At 46.0% G+C, this 18,856-nt stretch overlaps 1 long non-coding RNA gene across 1 annotated transcript; it reads left to right on the plus strand.

Moving 5' to 3' along the window:
* Nucleotides 1–5,220: 5,220 nt before the first annotated feature.
* LOC144109980 (uncharacterized) lies at nt 5,221–15,179 on the plus strand. Its single transcript, XR_013309664.1, has 3 exons — nt 5,221–5,528; nt 9,412–9,453; nt 15,098–15,179. It is a non-coding gene; the product is annotated as an uncharacterized LOC144109980 (long non-coding RNA).
* The last annotated feature ends 3,677 nt before the right edge of the window (nt 15,180–18,856 follow it).

Raw genomic sequence — 18,856 nt, forward strand, 5'->3', positions numbered from 1 at the left:
TATGCATCCTATTCATCACTCAGTGCGCCGGGCCAAGCGGGCAGAGGCGCTAGAGAAACGCTTCCGCTCCTACAAAGACGAGGACGTGGTCTACGTGGATGCCGCTGAGTATGGTAAGAACACGATGATCGTCGCGGTCGTCAATAATAAACAACTCCTCAAAATAAGTGCCTCCATACTCTCGGGCAACCCAGAGACTGCAGAGGAAGCTGCCATAGCACTGGCTTGTGTAGGCACAAAAGCGAGATACATCATCAGTGACTCCAAAGTTGCCATACTAAATTTCAGCAGGGGCCGGGTCTCCCCTCTAACGAATACAATTCTAAGCCGTCATGTAATAGACCGGAAAATTACGCTAGTCTGGACACCAGCACATGCATCCCTGCCTGGTAATGAGACGGCCCACGAGTTCGCCCGAGGCTTTTCTTTCCGGGCGGACCCGAGCGAGGTGGTCTTTGCAGACAGGGATCGCATGGTGACCTACAGAGAAATTACACAACACTATCGTTTGCAACGAGCTAGACTTCCTCCAGCGGATAGATCCTTGTCCAGATACCAAGCCATCAACTGGCGCCGGTTACAAACTTACACATTTCCAAACCCGGCCCTCTGGAGTCTTATGTACCCAGGGCAATTTTCAGAAAAATGCGCGAACTGCGAACTTAGGGCCACCTTGGACCACATACTATGGGAATGTCCTCATGCTCCCCGGGAGGGACGAGGTATTAACACAAAAGATCAATGGGAGACCTTACTACTGAGCTCCGACCCGGCGACTCAGTTACAACTCGTCCGACTGGCCGAAGCCGCCGCCGAGAGTCAAGACCTTTCGGCCGTCGTCTAGGCGGGTAGCCCTCTGGCTACCCTCTTTCTGTTGGATATTAAGTTTTCCTATCCTATCCCCTTTCAAAGCCCCTTTAAGTTCCGGTTTCAAACTAGAACCTATATGTGGAACCAGATTAATAGCGATATACAAAATGCCGAAGGGATCAGTGATATCAACTCGAGAAGTGAAAGCTACAAAAAATCCACCTTGAAGCCTATTTTTGCCCGATTCTGAGCAAAAACGTTCTTAAATACTCAAACCCCTTCTCGGCGGCGCTCCTCAATAAAGATAAGAGCGATAGTGTGGCGGCGAAGGACGCCTGTGTCACTTGCGCAACAAAATGATTCACAGAAGCAACAAAGCATAGTGAAGCTGTTTCAGATCCTATATTGCTGGGAGTGTTATTTTTAACTCTTGTTCGGCAGCCCACTATATTGTTTTTGTCAATGCCTGTTGTGGCCTAGCACGCTGGAAGCAAGGGGCTATTATTCTTCAGTACTTTAGGGCAGCTGAAAACTACCGAATGTCTTTGCCGCGTCTGTGTACTCGTCTCGTCGTCGTCTTTTGCGCTGTAACAATAAAGATCCACATTGTCTTTGCCAGTAAAGTGCGGGCAGGGCACTGGTTTTCCTCCTAGTGAAAACACACGTCCCGGGGATATCCGAATAATAGCCGCATATCCTTATCTCTACTAGGACTTCCGAGGGATGATCTAGGGATGTCTTTGATCTAGATGTCGCGATAGGTTATCCGGCGGATATCCCGGTCGGTCTTAATACGGGCACCTATGCTTCATATATTTTTCTTGTACCTCCGCAGATATAGGCGTGATATCTGCTTCTAAAGTGGTTTTTATAGTTAAAAATGTTACCCGCCGCGGTGGCTCAGTGGTTAGGGCGCTCGGCTACTGATCCGGAGCTCCCGGGCTCGAACCCGACCGCGGTGGCTGCGTCTTTATGGAGGAAAAAAAGCTAAGGCGACCGTGTGCTGTGCGATGTCAGTGCACGTTAAAGATCCCCAGGTGGTCTAAATTAATCCGGAGCCCTCCACTACGACACCTCTTCTTCCTTTCTTCTTTGACTCCCTCCTTTATCCCTCCCCTTACGGCGCGGTTCAGGTGTCCGCTGATATAAGAGACAGATACTGCGCCATTTCCTTTCCCCAAAAACCAATTATTATTATTATAGTTAGAAACGTAAAAAACTATAGTTAAAATCTACCTACATTATATTTAGGCCCGTAAAAGTTGTTGAACGCTATGCAGTCAATATTGTTTACGGGAACGCAATAATTGATTGAGTCAGCAGTCTCAAATTCCTCGGTGTCTGGCTTTCCGAAACTCTTTCTTGGAATTTTCACGTTACTAATCTTGTATCTGATCTATATGTAAAACAGTTGGTTGCCTTTATAGAATCTCCCATCTCCTACCTAAATGGTTGAAGTTATCTATGCACTATGCACTTTTTTATTCCAAATTGTCTTATTGTTGTCTCGTCTGGGGCGCTACGGCTAAAAGCAGTTACAATAAAGTGATACTTGTACAAAAGAAGGCATTAGGAGCAACCGAAGGGTATCACAGTCGTCCTCAATATTTGGCTACAGCACCCCTCTTTCTCAAACACAGTTTGCTTAAAGCGGATCAGCTATATTTTTATATTTGTTCCAAGACATCTACAAAATCGGGCGCCTAATACCATTCCAGACAATTCCTCATCACAGTACAGCCTCCCAGCCCATAAGAAACTGTCCCTAGGTCGCGTACCAACCACGGGAAAGAACAAATGATCTATCAAGGACCTACCGCCCTAAGTAATGTTTCGGGTGATCTTGATTTTAGTGTTTCTCTCAAACATTTTAGCGCAATAACCAAGCGCTACTTAATGCAAAATGACATGTTAAATCCTTAAACTTTTGTGCACCGACGTTCTCACACAATCTTAGCTTACCTAATAACCTGAACAGTATTATTACATTTGAAAAGTCTTGCGTATTTCACCTATTTGTTTTCTGTGCGCAAGCCATCCTGGCTTTATGTCATAATTGTTGCTCCAATGTGATCACGTTTTATGCAGTGTGCGAGCCTCCTTGTACTTGTTTTGTTTTGTAATACGTTTAATGTTTGTTTGATTTGTACATTTTCATTTTTTTTTGCACCGTACTGCAAACTGTACAAGGAAGCTGAGGCCTCGTCAGGCGCTACAGGCCTCAGCTTCCTTTTTCTTCGTAAGGAAGAAATAAAGTCTTTGAAGTGTTTGAAAAAAGATTCAAGTTACCCATTACTATAGCATCGCTTCTCAAAAAGCTATACAGCGATGCTCGCAATCTCAGGTGGAAACAAAAGAGCGTACGTAACCTTAGGACGCGTATTGGACCCGATCACACAACTCCCATGGCCAATTTACTGAAAAGTGTGCCCAGGATGCGCCGCTACGTTCACTACCGTTCCACGAAGATTCTTCGCGCCGACGATACCAGTTTTTCATCGATTCTGGGCGGTCCAGGCAAGTTCCGATGCTGGATTATTTATCGAAAAACGCAGACTAACATGAGCAACCCTGTGGTCTGTGCATAAGCAGAATTAGTCCAATGGTTTGCCCACGAGAATTTCTTACAACCAGGACAGATAAATACGGAACACTCTATAGCAGACGACACGCACACATCCTGCCGCAACTTGACGAGCACGATTTAAGCGTGCCACCCGTGCCTACGCACTTCAGCCAATAGTGGCGCCATCTGGCAGCCACGTGTCACAAGCAGCCGGAGGCAGCACTAATTTTGCTGTTTTTGATCGCTTCCTTTTATTTTGTTTTTTCCTCAGAAAAATGCGCCAGTGTGGTCATCAGGAACTCTGATCTCTCCTCTTCACGGCAATACCAATGTAGTTGTGCTTCATCGTCGTGCCATGAAATCGCGCGCGATGCGCAGGGATAATCACATGCGCTATTCGCTCACAAATTCCGATGACTATAAAGAAAAAAATCTTTATTTATTTATTTATTTTCTACACAAAGAGGCAGCCCAGGCAAAAGGCTGAAAAAGCCTCACGATGCCTCGGCACCATAATGCAGTTTGACAGAGCATGCAAATGACATGATTACAACATAAAACATGTGCATACATATGTACAAATATTGTACACACGCAAGAGGAACAGGAACATGGAAAATATACAACGAGGATAAAATGAACAATTAAAGCTATGTATACAAGCAAGATAAATTGTAAGCATGCAACAATAAACTAGTAACATGTGGGATTGGTGCCTCATTGTCACTCACGAAGAAATTCATTCGACTGGTAAATATTGGCAAGAAAATAGACGAATATGCAGAAAGCTTGAGGTTTTAAATTAAAGATAATTTAATATTGTTGACAATGAGGTGCAGTTTAATGCTTCGTTTAAATGTAATATTGCTGAAGGAAAAGTGAACGCTCCGATTGAACCTATCAGAACAGAGGGAGCTTGGTAAATTAGTCTTTATTTGCTATATTTTATTCGAACTTCAGAAGTAGGCTTTCTGTGGTTCGAAGGTCGTATCTTTCTGGGTTGTTGTCACGAACTGCTACATGTAATTTGTGGTGATGAATGTATTGAAAGAAACGAAAGTAATAAATCTGATTGCCCTTGAACATACTCTGGATTAGCGGTGAAGTGTGCAGATGTTGTGGGTTTTCAGAAATTTTTTAAATTTGCGTTGCGGATTTGGCTATAACTTTTCCCCATTAGCATATGAAAAGCCGCGGATCACAAAGCGAAGTAAATAAAAAAATGGCAGTGGCTTAGCTCAGCTATGCCAAGATATACGTAGCGAGAGCTGCAGTTCCCCCCTGGCCTACTCGCGTGGTCAGTTATACGACGAGCCTTTACATCCTCCTCTTCAGTTGTTGTTGATGATGATGATGTGGTTGCCATTGCTTCATCTCGATTTTCTTGCGAAGGAACCATGCGAGCTGCTATGCGCCGCTTGTTACGCTCCGTCTCTTGGCGTCTCCGCTTGGCAAGACGTTCTCCTCTTTGCACAGGTGTCTCCGTCTCTCGTTTAGCCTTCAGATGTTCATTCTTTCTCTGCAGAGCGGTCAAGTGATAGGCGACGACTTCTGGGGGAGAAGAATTTATCTTTTCCTGACTATACCGCCACATAGCGGCGGCTGGAGTCTCATTTTCGTCACCCATACGAAGCGACATCGTGACTCTCTTTTTTCTCATCTTCCCCTTCCCCAGTGCAGAGTACGTAGCAGGCCAGATATTCATTTTTCCGGCCAACCCCTCTGCTCTTCCCGTCAATAAACCCCCTATCTCTTTACGGGTTTCTTCAGCGTTTTGTTAAGCCCGCTTCAGATTACTGAGTGAATGAGGTACTGCGAGCGTAGAAGCGAAGAAGAAGCAAGCGCGCAGCATGGAACTCTCATTCCTTTTCAGTCCATGCCCTTCTTGAGGTAGAATTCACCGGTGTTGCTCTCCTGCGTGCTTTTCTTTTGCCTTTACTGAGTACGGGTGAATAGCAACCTCTGCCTCCCGATTCTTGGCCGGTCCCCCAGTGTGGGTATGTGCCATCTTGTGAAAGGCTAACAACAACAACACCGAGAAAAAAGAAATGAGCAATTGGCTCGAGCTCTTTGAGCGTCACCTGGTCGATCGAACCCATTGTCCCAGCTGGCATCGACCTCAGCCCTCAAGGATAAGCTGCCAAGATGACGGGTGAGTATTGCCATACCTTCCCAGCTGGCATCTTCAGTCGGTAGCTTTCCAGAGCTGCAGCAGGCATTACAAGCACTTCTTCGAGGGCCTTAAAGCGTCGCAAGGCTTACGAATCCAGCCCTCTAACATCTGTCAGATCTATTGCTGTGATGTGAAAGCAGCAGGATAACAGACCGAAAAGCAAGGGGAGGCGGTGGTTTTAAAAGCCAGTGTATTCAACCGGAAGCTTTCGGGAGCCTCATTAGGCGTTACGAGAGCCTCGAAAGGAGCTCTGGAAGCGTTGTGACGCTTAGCGAACTCTGCCTGTTAACATGAGCGGGAGAACTAATGTGGCATTTTTACGAAAGAAAAAAAACATGCTATATTGCTGGCAGCTGGCAGAATAACTCTAAAAACAGAATGCCGGCATGTCGTCTTATTGGCCCGCTGTAGTCGCGTGACGTGCAAAGCCTCCCTCGTGAATAATTTTTTTTGTATTTGTTTCACAGGACTAATCAATATTTGCTTCCCGTGGGTACGTGTCGCCTTTAGGTGGCATTCTGAGATTCTTTGCGTTAGGTTTTGATTGCCGACTGCTATTTGTGCGGGTGTTCTGCTGGCAAAACAGCTGGAAAAAGAGAATTACCGCTGTGTCGTTTCATTTGCTGTGTGTCGCGATGCCACCGGAGTCAGCCAATGGGGTCAAAGAGCCGGCAAATTTCATTGTTGACTATTTTGCCTCCTGCCGGCAAGTAGTCTCGTCCAAAAAAGCAATGCCCAAAAATTACAATATGTGGCAAGCTACCTTACAGGCCTTTGCCCTGCAGTTGGCGTAGTCAGGCTGATGATTAAGATGGTGATGCCCTTCGAAGGTACATTGTGGACCTTCAGCTACTGTATGTTTAGAAAAGCTTCATTGGGGAGATATGTTTCTTGACTCGTGATCTGAGTGTTGCATGCTTTTAATTGTTTTCCAGAAATAAATGTCTCAGGACCCTTTTAAGTTTCTCTGCTGTTTCGAGCTTACCTTGTAGATATTCTTTCACACGTCTATAGTGCTTTCACCTGATGTCCGTATCGCTTTCAGCATGCGAGAAGAGACGAAGTCTTTTCGCTAATGATTCGTTTGTGTCCGACATGGTGACCTTGGAAATACAATTCCCACTTTTTCGTGCCGTGCACAAACGCTGGCGACACAGGGTATTTCACGTAACTTGAATCAAGGTATAAAATATAGTTGCGCACCGGAGCTGGGCGACACCAGCGACTTATTCTTTCCCATCGTGCGGCGCTCCTCAGGACATTTTTGAAATTCCCCCTATTTGTTTAACTAGCTTACAGTAATTATGCAAAATTTTTAATATCCAGTTTAGGGTCACGTGCGTTTTGTTAATTTGTAGTGGGGGTTATTAACAACCAATTCAGTTTTTTGTAGCAGTGTATCTTCCATCTCGCGTATCTCGCGTCCCCCATAGCCTGAGTCGATTTGGGACGTTAAACCCCCATAAGCCGTATCTTTTACATGGTCCTTATTTCCAGTATTTAAAAAAAGCCCGCGAGATATGAAAAAAAAATACGCGATTGCATTCTTGCGCTACCATGTCGCAGCCATGCGAAGCGCGTCCTGACTGAGCGAAACGTGTGCGCTCACCTTCTCCAAGTGAGCAGCCGACGCCGCTGCAAGCATATTTTTGTAGCGAGAGCTACACTCGGCTACCAGTCGAGCATTTCGCGGTGGCTGGGAGAGGAAAGTTGTGCCCATGCCGGTTACCATGGCAACCGGAGAGGAGCAACAGGTGCGGCGTGGGCTTCGCCGTTGCGCGGCCGCGCGCCCGCTCCACCGACGGAACAAAGCGCGCCGCGCTCTTCGTCGCCGCCTCGTCGCCACGCAGCATTGCGTATGAAAGGTGGAGATGTAATGGGCGGATGTGTCACAGAAGGAGAGCCCAGCCGCTGCTAAACGGCTGGACAAGAGAAGATTAACTCTTTCTATCCTGAGGTTGTCGCCTGGCAGTTGGCTTCTCAACAGAGAGAGAATGAGCGTAAGAAGGCGAGGAGAGCAGCGGAGACGCCCGAACAGAGAAAGGAACACCTTGCGAACTGAAATGCCAGACTGCCGAGCGTAATAGACGGCGCATAGCCGCCGAGATTGAGCCCAATGTCTCTCATTGCTAAACATACAGTGACCACAACAAGCTCAGCCAGGGAAACGTGCCTCTCGCTACGTATATCAGGGCATAGCCGAGCTAAGCCAGTGCCGATTTTTGAAAATGCGTCGGCATATTCTTCCTGGACATGGAAAGCGCGCTCCGGGATCTGCGATGAGGGATATGCAGGCCAGGATAGCCATTTGAGACGTAATTTGTATTGAGCCATCACATACAGAGGAAAAAAAAAGACGGAACGGAAAGCTGTCACGTGGCCTATTTCAAGGTGCACCCTCCGTTTAATTTGCAGGACGCCGAACTGAGCGCATGCCGCTCACTTGGGTATGGTCAGCGCGCAATTTTAGTTCGTTCAAAATACGATTGGGGGCGCTTGAATATGAGCGCTCAGTCACGTGGTTTTGAAGCGAAAGCTTCGCTATACGCTAGGTAAAGCCGATTTCGCCGTGCGCTGCCGGATGACCTTCAAGTGAGCCAGAGGTGAAGTGTGGCTATAGGCCTTACCATATGTGGTCCACTATAGTGTCGCACCACTTAACCTTTGACCTTTTAATTCGCTGGTACAGGGCGGCAGAATAGGCCGCAGCGTTCATTGGGTGACCAGCCTTTCGCGATAAGCCATGAATTTAACTGTCACCTGCCAGGGTGGCAGGGTGGGCGCGCTGCCTATCCAGTGTGCGGAACGCACTCAACGTTACACACGCCAAGCGGCGTCTACTTGCCCGATACAACACATCATTCGCTCTTTAACCAGGTTCGGCAATAGTTTAACCGTGCTATTTTTTTTTCTACAATTCGTGGGCTTTGTTTAAATGCCGGAAAAAAGGACCACACAGGAAGTAAAATGGTGTAAAAAAATCTGGATCGGTTCTTAAACCCCTGTACAACTTGAGGAAACGCACGTGAGCAAAAATTATGTATTGAACATCTTGCATAGCTAACTAATTAAGCGGAATTTAAATATACTCTGAGAAGCGCCACATAACAGAAAACAATATATTGTCACGTAGTGGTGACGGCAGACGAAGCAGCGATGAAGACGGACAAAAGGTCTTCTAAAAGAAAACTGTTTATTGGGATGACTTGCGCCCACAATGGACTGAATCACTCGGGGGCGGCGAAGCGACAAGCGTGCTCGGCGGTTGTCGAACAGAATGCCCGCCGCTGTCGGCCGTGCTCAATTTAAAGCTGATAGCGAACTTTCGAGATAAAGAGCGCAAAGTTACTAGAACATTCCGGAACAACGTATATAGAATCAGCTCTGCCTGGCTGCGATCAATCGAGATAAATCTAGTCGCGTCTTGCGTCGCAAAAAAAGCGATAAAGTGGTGTGGCGGCAGATTTGAAGAAGGAACAAACACTGCAAATATTAGCGGCAATATCTTCGGCCTCACCCAGCTTCTTTTCACCGCTGTTTTTTTTTAATCCCGGGTTCAAGTGACATGAAGCGCCCCGTGTATTCGGAAGCTAAGCCCGGAGGTTTTAATCTGCTGATTAATTTTGGTTTGCTTTAAAGCAGTTTGCAGCGCTAGTACTCACCGCAAAGAAATCAACAGGCAAATGATTGAGGGAACTGAGAACTATGGCTACGTTTTCAGAAGGCTCTGAGGCAAGTTCGCAGCACCGGTCACATATAACTAATTCGAAACCTGAAGTTTCATGATCCTGTTCTGTGGCCTCAAAAAGACGAAATCACCCTTCCGGTTCACTAACAGGCTTCTTCTACTCCCTGTTTTCAGAAATGTCGCAGATGTCGCAGATGTCGGAAATGTCCACCGCTGGTGAGTGGACAGAATTGTACACATTTATGGTCTTTGTCCGAGCCGCTCGTCTCTATAGGCTGCTCGGAGGGAAAGGTGGTGTCAGTACAAAACTTTACGTGAGCCATTTCAGAAACCCACTAAGAAATATCCCTGTAGAGCTAATAATAATTGTTTTTTTTTGGGGAAAGGAAATGGCGCAGTATCTGTCTCATATATCGCTGGACGCCTGAACCGCGCCGTAAGGGCAGGGATAAAGCAGGGAGTGAAAGAAGAAAGGAAGAAGAGGTGCCGTAGTGGAGGGCTCCGCAATGATTTCGACCACCTGGGGATCTTTAACGTGCACTGACATCGCACAGCACACGGGCGCCTTAGCGTTTTTGCTCCATAGAGCTAAAATGTGAGATTATTGCATTCTCCTCAATTGAACCTGGTAGCGAGGCATTTGCAGGTTATATCCGCTTATATATATGCTGACGGCGCTCGGCTGCTGACCCGAAAGACGCGTATTTTATCCCGGCCGCGGCGGTCGAACTTCGGTGGAGGCGAAATTCTAGAGTCCCCTGTACTGTGCGATGTCTGTGCACGTTAACGAACCCCAGGCGGTCGAAATTATTCCGGAGCCCTTCACTACGACTTCCCTCATAGCTTGAGTCGCTTTGGGACGTTAAACCACCATAAACCATATTATGTACTTAGCAGAATAGTTTATCACCATCACGGCGATCGCTATCAGTAGGAATACCTGTACCAGCTGCACGACGCGGGCTTCTCCCAAACGCTTTCCAATTACGCCTGGCCTGCGCTTGCCGGGTTCTCCGGTCTCAAGAGACTCCCTAATCGGACCCACTCACCTTATTCCCTCTCAGTCCTAGATTACATTTCTCTGCGTTCCCATTAACACGATGAAACACCTGTTCGCTATCTTCCGCATGGCATGTCCCACGTCCACGCCGCTATTTTTATTTCCACTAGAACATTACTAATTCTTATTTCGTTTTGTTTTTAAATCCACGTACCCTGGTTCTCTTTGCCTCTCAATGGCAATTTTGTGTCACCTTAATCGGACGCGCTCAAACATCACATGAAGTGCCGAATGATGCAAGTTTTAATACAGTTCGTGCGCTGCTACACAGGCGAACGGCGAATGGCACTTGTCTTAAAGGGCAGCTGCATCACGTTTTGAGAATTCCACTATATTCAAGGACAACATAGACAGGCTGTACGCAAAACGTGGCAAGTTTTTTTTTTGCGTTATAATTTAAATTGGTGACGTAATCGACGATTAATTATCAGACTTCTCCTCACAGAACCGGAGGAGTAAGGAGAAGCTCGGTGATGACGTCAGGGAATAAGAGATTTCAAATTTCTGCTGCCTTCGCGCGTAAGTATAGTCTGATACAACTGAAGGACGAAGCGGCTGATATGCCCTTCAAAGGAGGCCCTCCAGCCAATGGCGTCGGCCTATTCTCATGACATCGTGTTTAATCCCCTTAGCTCTGCTATACCCTGACATCACAGGGTGTGAGGGATGAAAGGGGATCAACCTTAGCTTAGTCGGATTAACCGCGGCCTAATGAAAATCCGTCAATTCCATTGGCTGGCGGATCTCTTCCGAGGAACACTTGCCGCTTTGTTCTTGAGTTGTGTCCGACTATAGCCATGCGTGTGGGGATGCAGCGATGGCGTAGATGTCGAGCATTTGCCTCACGTGCCAGGGTACCGGGGCTCGAATCCCGGTGCCGCGCAATTATCTACCGGATTAAAAAAAGTCTCCGCGTGTCGATGGAACTGCATAACCAGGTCTAGGGTGCGCCCTTATCTCGGTGATCAGAGCCGACAACTCACTCCCTCAGCAGAACAGGTTTCGGCCACCCTGGTGCAGTACTTGGCCACAACCTCCTACATGACTATACTAATTAACCCTCGGTCCTCAGTCCCAAGTGGCTGTGGAGCAACTGACCAAGGAGGTAGTCTGACTTGTGACGCAACGTAGGGTGCTAAGAATCTGTGACTCCGGACAGGCTGCAATGGGAATCTGGACCTGGCAGCGTTTAACGCCGGAACCTTATTCAGTAAGGCGAGCCTAGCAGTGCTGTTCGAGCAACTAGCGGGAATGAAATGGGATGCCATAGGGCATAGTGAAGTTAGGAGGACAGGTGAGGCGTATACAGTGCCTAAGGGCGAGCATGCAGTGGATTAGCGGGGAGACGAGAACTAGGTGTGGAATTCCTCATCAATCGGGATATTGCTGGCAACATAGAGGAAATCTTTAGTATTAACGAGAGGGTGTAATTTACCGTAATTAGGCTTAATAAAAGGTACAAACTGAAGGTAGTGCAGGCCTATGAGCCCACATACAGCCAGATGACCAGACTGTATAGAAAATTTCGACAATGAGCAAAATAAGAACACTGTACACTGTACTGATGGGCGACTTCAATGCGAAGGTGGGCAAGAAGCAGGCTGACGACCACGCGGTAGGTGACTATGGGATAGGCTCTAGAAATAGCAGGGGAGAGTTATTAGTCGAATTCGCGGATAGAAATAATTTACGGATCATGAATACCTTCTTCCGCAAACGAGAGAACAGGAAGTGGACGAGGAATAACCCCAATGGTGAGAATAAAAATGAAATGGACTTCATACCATGCGCTCAAACTGGCAGAGTTCTGGATGTGGAGGGCTTCAGAAGTGTGCGTCGTGGCGACGACATATGATGAGGTCTCGAATTAGCTTGCACTTGTAAAGGGAATGAAAGAAGCAGGTGAAGCGGAAGCCCATTAACGAGTTAGCGGTGAGGGGAAAGCGGAGAAGTTCAGGATATTGCTGCAGAACAGATATTGATCTTTTACTGAGGACGACGACCTTAATGTTTAAGCAATGAACGATAATCTCGCAGCTATCATTATCGAATGCGCCGTAATGGTAGGCGGTAGCATGTTTCGACAGTATACCGGCAAGCTCTCTCAGGCGACGAAAGATCTGATAAAGAAACGCCAAAGCAAGAAAGCATCAAACTCCGCATACAGAATTGCACTGGCAAAACTATCAAAGGTACAACCAGCCTGCTAGTTAGTGCCTATTAGCTTTATTCTGATGTACTACAGCGTTGACAGCGCTATGCCAAAAAAGCGTGGTTCAAACTCAAACGCCCTATTTTTAAAATGGTCGAAATTCTTAGGTGAAACACCCTCTATACAGCAGCCAATGGAATCAGGATGTTAATGAGAGAGCCAGTATCCCGGAGCATTGGGCCATCCCGCCAGTAACGAAAGTAAGCTAGCCTTAGGAGCAATGCAGAGAAGGTAAGCAGCTGGTGAGGAACAGGTAACAGCATATCTGTTGAAGGCCGTAGGGGAGATTATGGCGGAAAAATTAGCCACCCTGTATACGCAATGCCTTATGACCTCGACCGTACCAGGAGCTTGGAAGAATGCAAACATTATTTTAATTCTTAAGAAAGGAGGCGCCGACTTGTAAAGTTACCGATCAGCTTACTGTCCGTTGCCCACAAGGTATTTACTAAGGTAATTGCTAACAGAGTCAAAGCAAGCTTAGATTTCAGTCAACCAAATGATCAGACAGGCTTTCGTAAAGGATACTTGACAATAGACCATATTCACACTATCAATCAGGTGATAGAGAAATGCGCAGGATGTAGCCAAACCCTACATCAATGACGAGAAAGTATTTGACTCAGTCGAAACCTGAGCTGTCATGTAGGCATTGAGAAATCAGGGTGTAGAACGGCCTTATGTAAAAATACTGGAAGATATCTTTGACGGCTGCGCAGTCCCCATGGTCATCAATAAAGTCATCAATAAGTTCCGATAAGGAATGGTATCAGGCAGGGAGACACGATCTCATCAATGCTATTCACCGCCTGTTCACAGGAGGTATTCAGAGTCATGAATTGGGAACAGCTGGGGATAAGAGGTAATGGAGAATACCTTAGTAATCTGTGATCCGCTGATGACGTTCCCTTGCTAACTCACTCAGCGGATAAACTGCAAAGCATGATTAATGAGTCAGACAGGCAGAGCAGGACAGTGGGTCTAAAAATTAACATGCTGAAAACCAAAGTAATGTTCGACAATCTCGGACGGGGCCAGCAGTTCACAACTGGTAGCTAGTTGGTGGAAGTGGTAAGGGAATACGTCTACTCAGGGCAGGTGGTGACCGCGTAGCGCCTACAGCGCCCCCCCCCCCCCCTCCCCTCCCCGGGACCACCATTTGCGTAAAATTTGGGGGCCACCCATTTGACGCAGTGTTCGGATTTGTGTCAAATGACTTCGCATGTTCCTGAGGATAAAATTTGTAATTGAGATGAAGCCCAAAATATGTGTAGGATTCGCAATGATTACCTTTTTGCTCCTAAACCGTGCATTCTGAGAGGACCTTCAGACCGCCATTACGGCCAAACCGTTTGTTGCAGGGGGTGGTTTGGTTTAATCGGGGTTTAACGTCCGAAAGCAACTCAGGCTATGGGGATGCCGTAGTGAAGGGCTGGAAAAATATCGACCACCTGGGGTTCTTTAACGAGCACCGACATCGCACACTACACGTGCACCGACATCGCACACTACACGGGTATCTAGAATTTCGCCTCCACTGAAATTCGACCTCCGCGGCCGGGATGGGATTCTCGTCTTTCGGGTCAGCAGCCGGCGCTATAACTACTGAGCCGCCGCGGCGGCGATATTCTTTGGCAAAAGTGCTGATCCTCTACGCACTACGGCACGTTGAGTAATTTCTCACTTTACAGGCTCAGGAAAATTGTGATTACCATTTGTTAAAAACATTTCGGTGGACAGCCTTCAGACTTCACTTCTTAAAGAAATTTTGTCCAGGGCTGTCCGCAAATGTTGCATTACCCAATGTATATGCAGTTTTAAGGGTGCTTGACTGGTACTGGTTGCCTGTGGGCAACTGATTTTTCTGCGGGATACTGACCGCGATGCGCCTGTTTCTGCCCACGCTGCCTCATGTTTCTGCCCTTGCTGTCTGAATTATTTGAGAAGCGATTGGTAGTCAAGCTGGCTAGCTGATTTTTTTTCCGGATCTCCACCGCCTATGTACGAGTAGGAGCAATATAAAAGGCAACACATAAGCATTCAACCAATGAAGCAGTATGCATGAGAACCACTCATTTTTCTTTTTTCTAAAACTTTTTCACCCGGACGAATAATAACTATGACCATAGTCCTTCAGGGTGCTATGACTGAGCCGTTTTCATCTGGAATGAATAAATAGCATCAAACTTCGTTCTTTGCGCAAACAGAATCTTTCTGCTTCTACTTGCACATATTTCTTTTAAATTCCTGCATGCTTAAGAACCTGAAGAAGCAGAAGGAGGTATCTGTACTGGGTAGTTTAGGCGTTACCAGAGACCATGTGACCAATGTTTTGCCTTGTGGCTTTTAGTATCAGTCTGTTTTACTAGCAGTGCTTATTATTTTTTTTTTGCATTCGACTAAAGTTAGCCGCACTGCTAAAGCTTCATCTAAAGACTGTCAAACACGTGCGAAGGCAGGAAGAGATTTTCCCTTCTTCCGGTTTCAGCAGTGAGCTATTTTGTTTCTCGGCGGTCACGTGATGTGCGGGAAGGAGAGGCTCGATCATTGCAAGCGTTCTAAAAAGAAGTTCTGTCTTTTCTTTTCAGATGCGGGGACAGGACAAGGTGAATGTCATAGTAGCAACGCCGCCGCCCTTATAAAACTGGTCTATAGACTGTCTATAGATTTCTTATAGACTCCGTTGCCTTCCTATAGATATTTACTTTTGCCTTCTCGTAGTCTATATTGTCGGTCCATAAAAAAAGGCCTACTGAAAGTATATGGCCATAAAATATAGACTGTCTATATGAATTGTATTGGCTATATTCTATAGAATATTACTAAAAAAGTCTAGCGACCCTTTAGACAAAAGTCAACAGGCAGTCTATAGACTGTCTACAAAAATTTTTGTAAGGGATCGGCGTCTCTGCCTTCTGATGTGCTCTGCTGCCTGCACTTGTCCTCTTTTCTCCTGTGAAATTCTTGACGTCATCACTCTCTCCGCCAGCCCACATGTTATTCCTTTTCCAGGCCCTTGCATGTTCACTCTGTGAAGCTAATCACTTCAGACTTGAGTGAACGCAGAGTTTGTGAGCGTTTATGAGCTCGGTTTTGTAGCTAATAAGGTGAAATATCCTTTAAAAAATGCAAACATTTTTGCCTACTCTGGATGCTCTCTTGAACTTGGGCAAATAAATGTTGCCGCAGCTGGCCTAACAGCTTTACCTATATTCCTGTCCATGCTTTAAGTTATGCTGGAAGATGTGACGCACATGGGCGAAATGGACAAAGCGCTAAAGAGTGTTTCAATGGGTGACTGAGACTCTGATCACGTGGTTAAGTGTGTCAATCCAGAGCTGCATGCGCCACGGTGGATAGAACTGCCTTTTTGCAGTCAAAGAGAGCGCCAGAAAATCGATAATTGAGGTCAACGGAGACCTAAATATATTCCGTAAGGATCGTGTATTGAAATACGGCCGTCCGACATTGCCAGAACTCGGAGACTAGTTGAGTGTTGCGGCACCTGTAGGCAGTGCAATAAACCGCTTACAAGCCACAAACCTCGCAATGGTTGGCAACCGCAGTTGGCACCCAGAAAGAAACTACACATGCAGTAGCAGAAATGCACCCTTATATACTGCTTTTTTATAACTGTTTACGGATCGTTTTTTTTTCAAACCCTGCGAGAGATACGTCGGAACTGTCTGTGCAGGGGGATTGATTGTACAGCTGGGGCGGACGTTATGTACGTGATAGAGCTTGGTGATTAAACGATTAACTAAAATTAGCTAATCAGCTTTTTACTTTTGATTTTACGGGCAAACATTATATTAAGAAATTGAAGGCCATCAACATAAAAGCTGGGTCCTGTTTTTAAATTTTCTTGATCGGCAATGAATTTCGAAATATTTAACGCGAAAAAAACATGCATATTTTTAAAAATTTAGTTAAGTTGGTTTCACGCAATGAACATTTTTAAAATGGCGTCGTGCGCATTTCTAATGCGTCAAATACGGAAGCTGTTTGTCTATTTTATGACGTAGAAGCAGTTAACGTGATTTCCGCGGCAATACTACACATAGCGACACCATTTTGAAAATGTTCACTGCGGGAAGGAAATTTTTGGAATTAAATATTTCGAAAAGCATTGCCGATAAATAAATTAAAGTGGACTCAGCTTCTACGTAGAAAGCCTTCAATTTGTTGATATGATGTTGACCTTTGAAATCAAAAGCAGAAAAGGTTGATTAGTAATATTTAGTTGATCGCTTCATCAGTAAACTCTATCACGTACATAATGTTCGCCTTGCTGTACAATCAACCTGCACAGACCACACTGATGTATCTCTTACAGAGATTAAAATAACGATAAGCAAGCAGTCACAAAAAAAAACACCCAGTATATAAGGGTCGCGCTTTTTTCGAGATTTCAACAGGATGCCGGCCCTCACACGATTTCATAATTTTCCGAACCAGTTTCTAACTACAGTCAAATCAAGATTAAGGGCATACTCTGTTTCTGCAACGATCAATATTTTAAGGCGAATTATCGTGGGCCGTGCGGACCTTACATGCAGATATAAGTAACAAGTAAGTTACTTCCTGAAGTAACAAGGAAATTCACGGGGATCTCCCGCAGTAGAAAAGGCTGGTGCACAGTGCTTCATTTTGGCAATCATCACTCGACCTTAGGTTATTTATAACGAGATGAAGGTGTTGATTGATGTCAGCGTAGACGAGATTAGGCGTCAAAATGTAATGACTGTTTAGCCGATGCTTCCTTCTCTCGTTGTGCGAACGCCCACTCCAGACTGCACAGAACGACTCGTTGTTGCATGGTCATGCAGGGTGTCCCAGGCAGCTTTCGCTTTCAGGGAGCTTCCCACGGAAAGTGCCTGGCGCAAAGTTATGCACACATGAAAGACTGTTGCACTTTGCCATCTTCTCTATTATGCGATCATAAGAAATGTTGCGTTGACGCCATGACGTCACTCCTCCGGATCCTAGAGAGTATATAGGCGTTGGTATGTAAAGGTACCGTGACATTGTGCGTGTCAAGTGTCTGTGGCTCAGATAACCAGTCATGACATGAACCGGAAGGGACTTCACCAGGCCAGAAGCGGCGGATGCTGTGTGGCAACTGTGCATGAGTCATTTACCAGTCATGACTCATGACATAGACGGGAAGTGACGTGAACTAATCTAAAGGTCACGTCGACTAAAGCGGAAGTGACGCGACTAGACCGGAAATTCGTCACGCTTAGGCGCCAAGTGGCACTATTCTGTCGCGTTACACAAACAATGGAATTAAGCGTCCCCCAACCACACTAATGTTTTTTCACATTACCGGCTGCCAAGTTGGGGGAGTGTTCTTCACTCGTACGCGGCCCATACACTAGTGCATATGGCTTAATAATCCGGGCGCTGAAAGTTAAGCTAGAGACTACGATCAAGCTATAGCTTGTGTGTGCCACTTCTGGCTGCCAAACACTGATCACGCCCGCCAAGTAGCCACAGGAATTATATCGGTTTCCAAGACGAGTTAACGCAACTTACTTGACCCGTGAGGTCTGCGTGAAGCCAGGAAAGGTACGTCATGTATTTTTCTTCCGTTTGGATTTGGCCACAGGTCGTGGTTAAATCGGAATTTGTGCCGTCATGAATTCGCCGCAACTCTTTTCCCTGACACGTGCGAACTCTGATCTCTCTGCGTGGAAGTTGGCACTGTCAACTATTTTAACGCGATTTCACATCGCCGTATGTTTTTTTTCCGGTTGGAATGAATGCTGAAACTCTTGTTTCGTTTTTCTAGCTGGTGAAAAGTAAGTTTTTGCTGCAATATACAAGACCTATTGATTTTAACATCCACCAAACTAAAGCATCTTCGCAGATTTTGCGGGCTACAGTTTACAACGTACCGAGAATAGAGATTAAGACAGGAGTTAATAACATACCGAGAAGAAATAAGTCTGAGCGAATGAAAGGGGACCTGTATTGAGCATACCAGAAATATATAGCGAGCTGCTGAAGTGTATAGGGAGCGTAGCATGTGGCCCGCAAATTAAAAAAAAATAGGTAGTGTGTATTTGTTTTAGAGCGTGAATTAAACAGCACGGAAATCGATACAAGCAAGGGAAGCGGACAGATCGCTGACTTTTAACCGAAAAAACGAATCGTTGATATTGACCGAGCCAATACACAGTTCTATCTTCCGCGCAACTTCACCTTCCGAAAAAGGTGAGACATTTAGCATATTTTAACAGCGCGATTAAATGTGGACTAAGCAAGAAGCGCTGTTCAGATATGCTAAACGTTCATCAACTCGACTAGTTTTCGGTTCTACTGACGAGACATTCCTTAAGGCT

This window comes from Amblyomma americanum, chromosome 11 (assembly GCF_052857255.1).
Source record: "Amblyomma americanum isolate KBUSLIRL-KWMA chromosome 11, ASM5285725v1, whole genome shotgun sequence".
Lineage (NCBI taxonomy): Eukaryota > Metazoa > Arthropoda > Arachnida > Ixodida > Ixodidae > Amblyomma > Amblyomma americanum.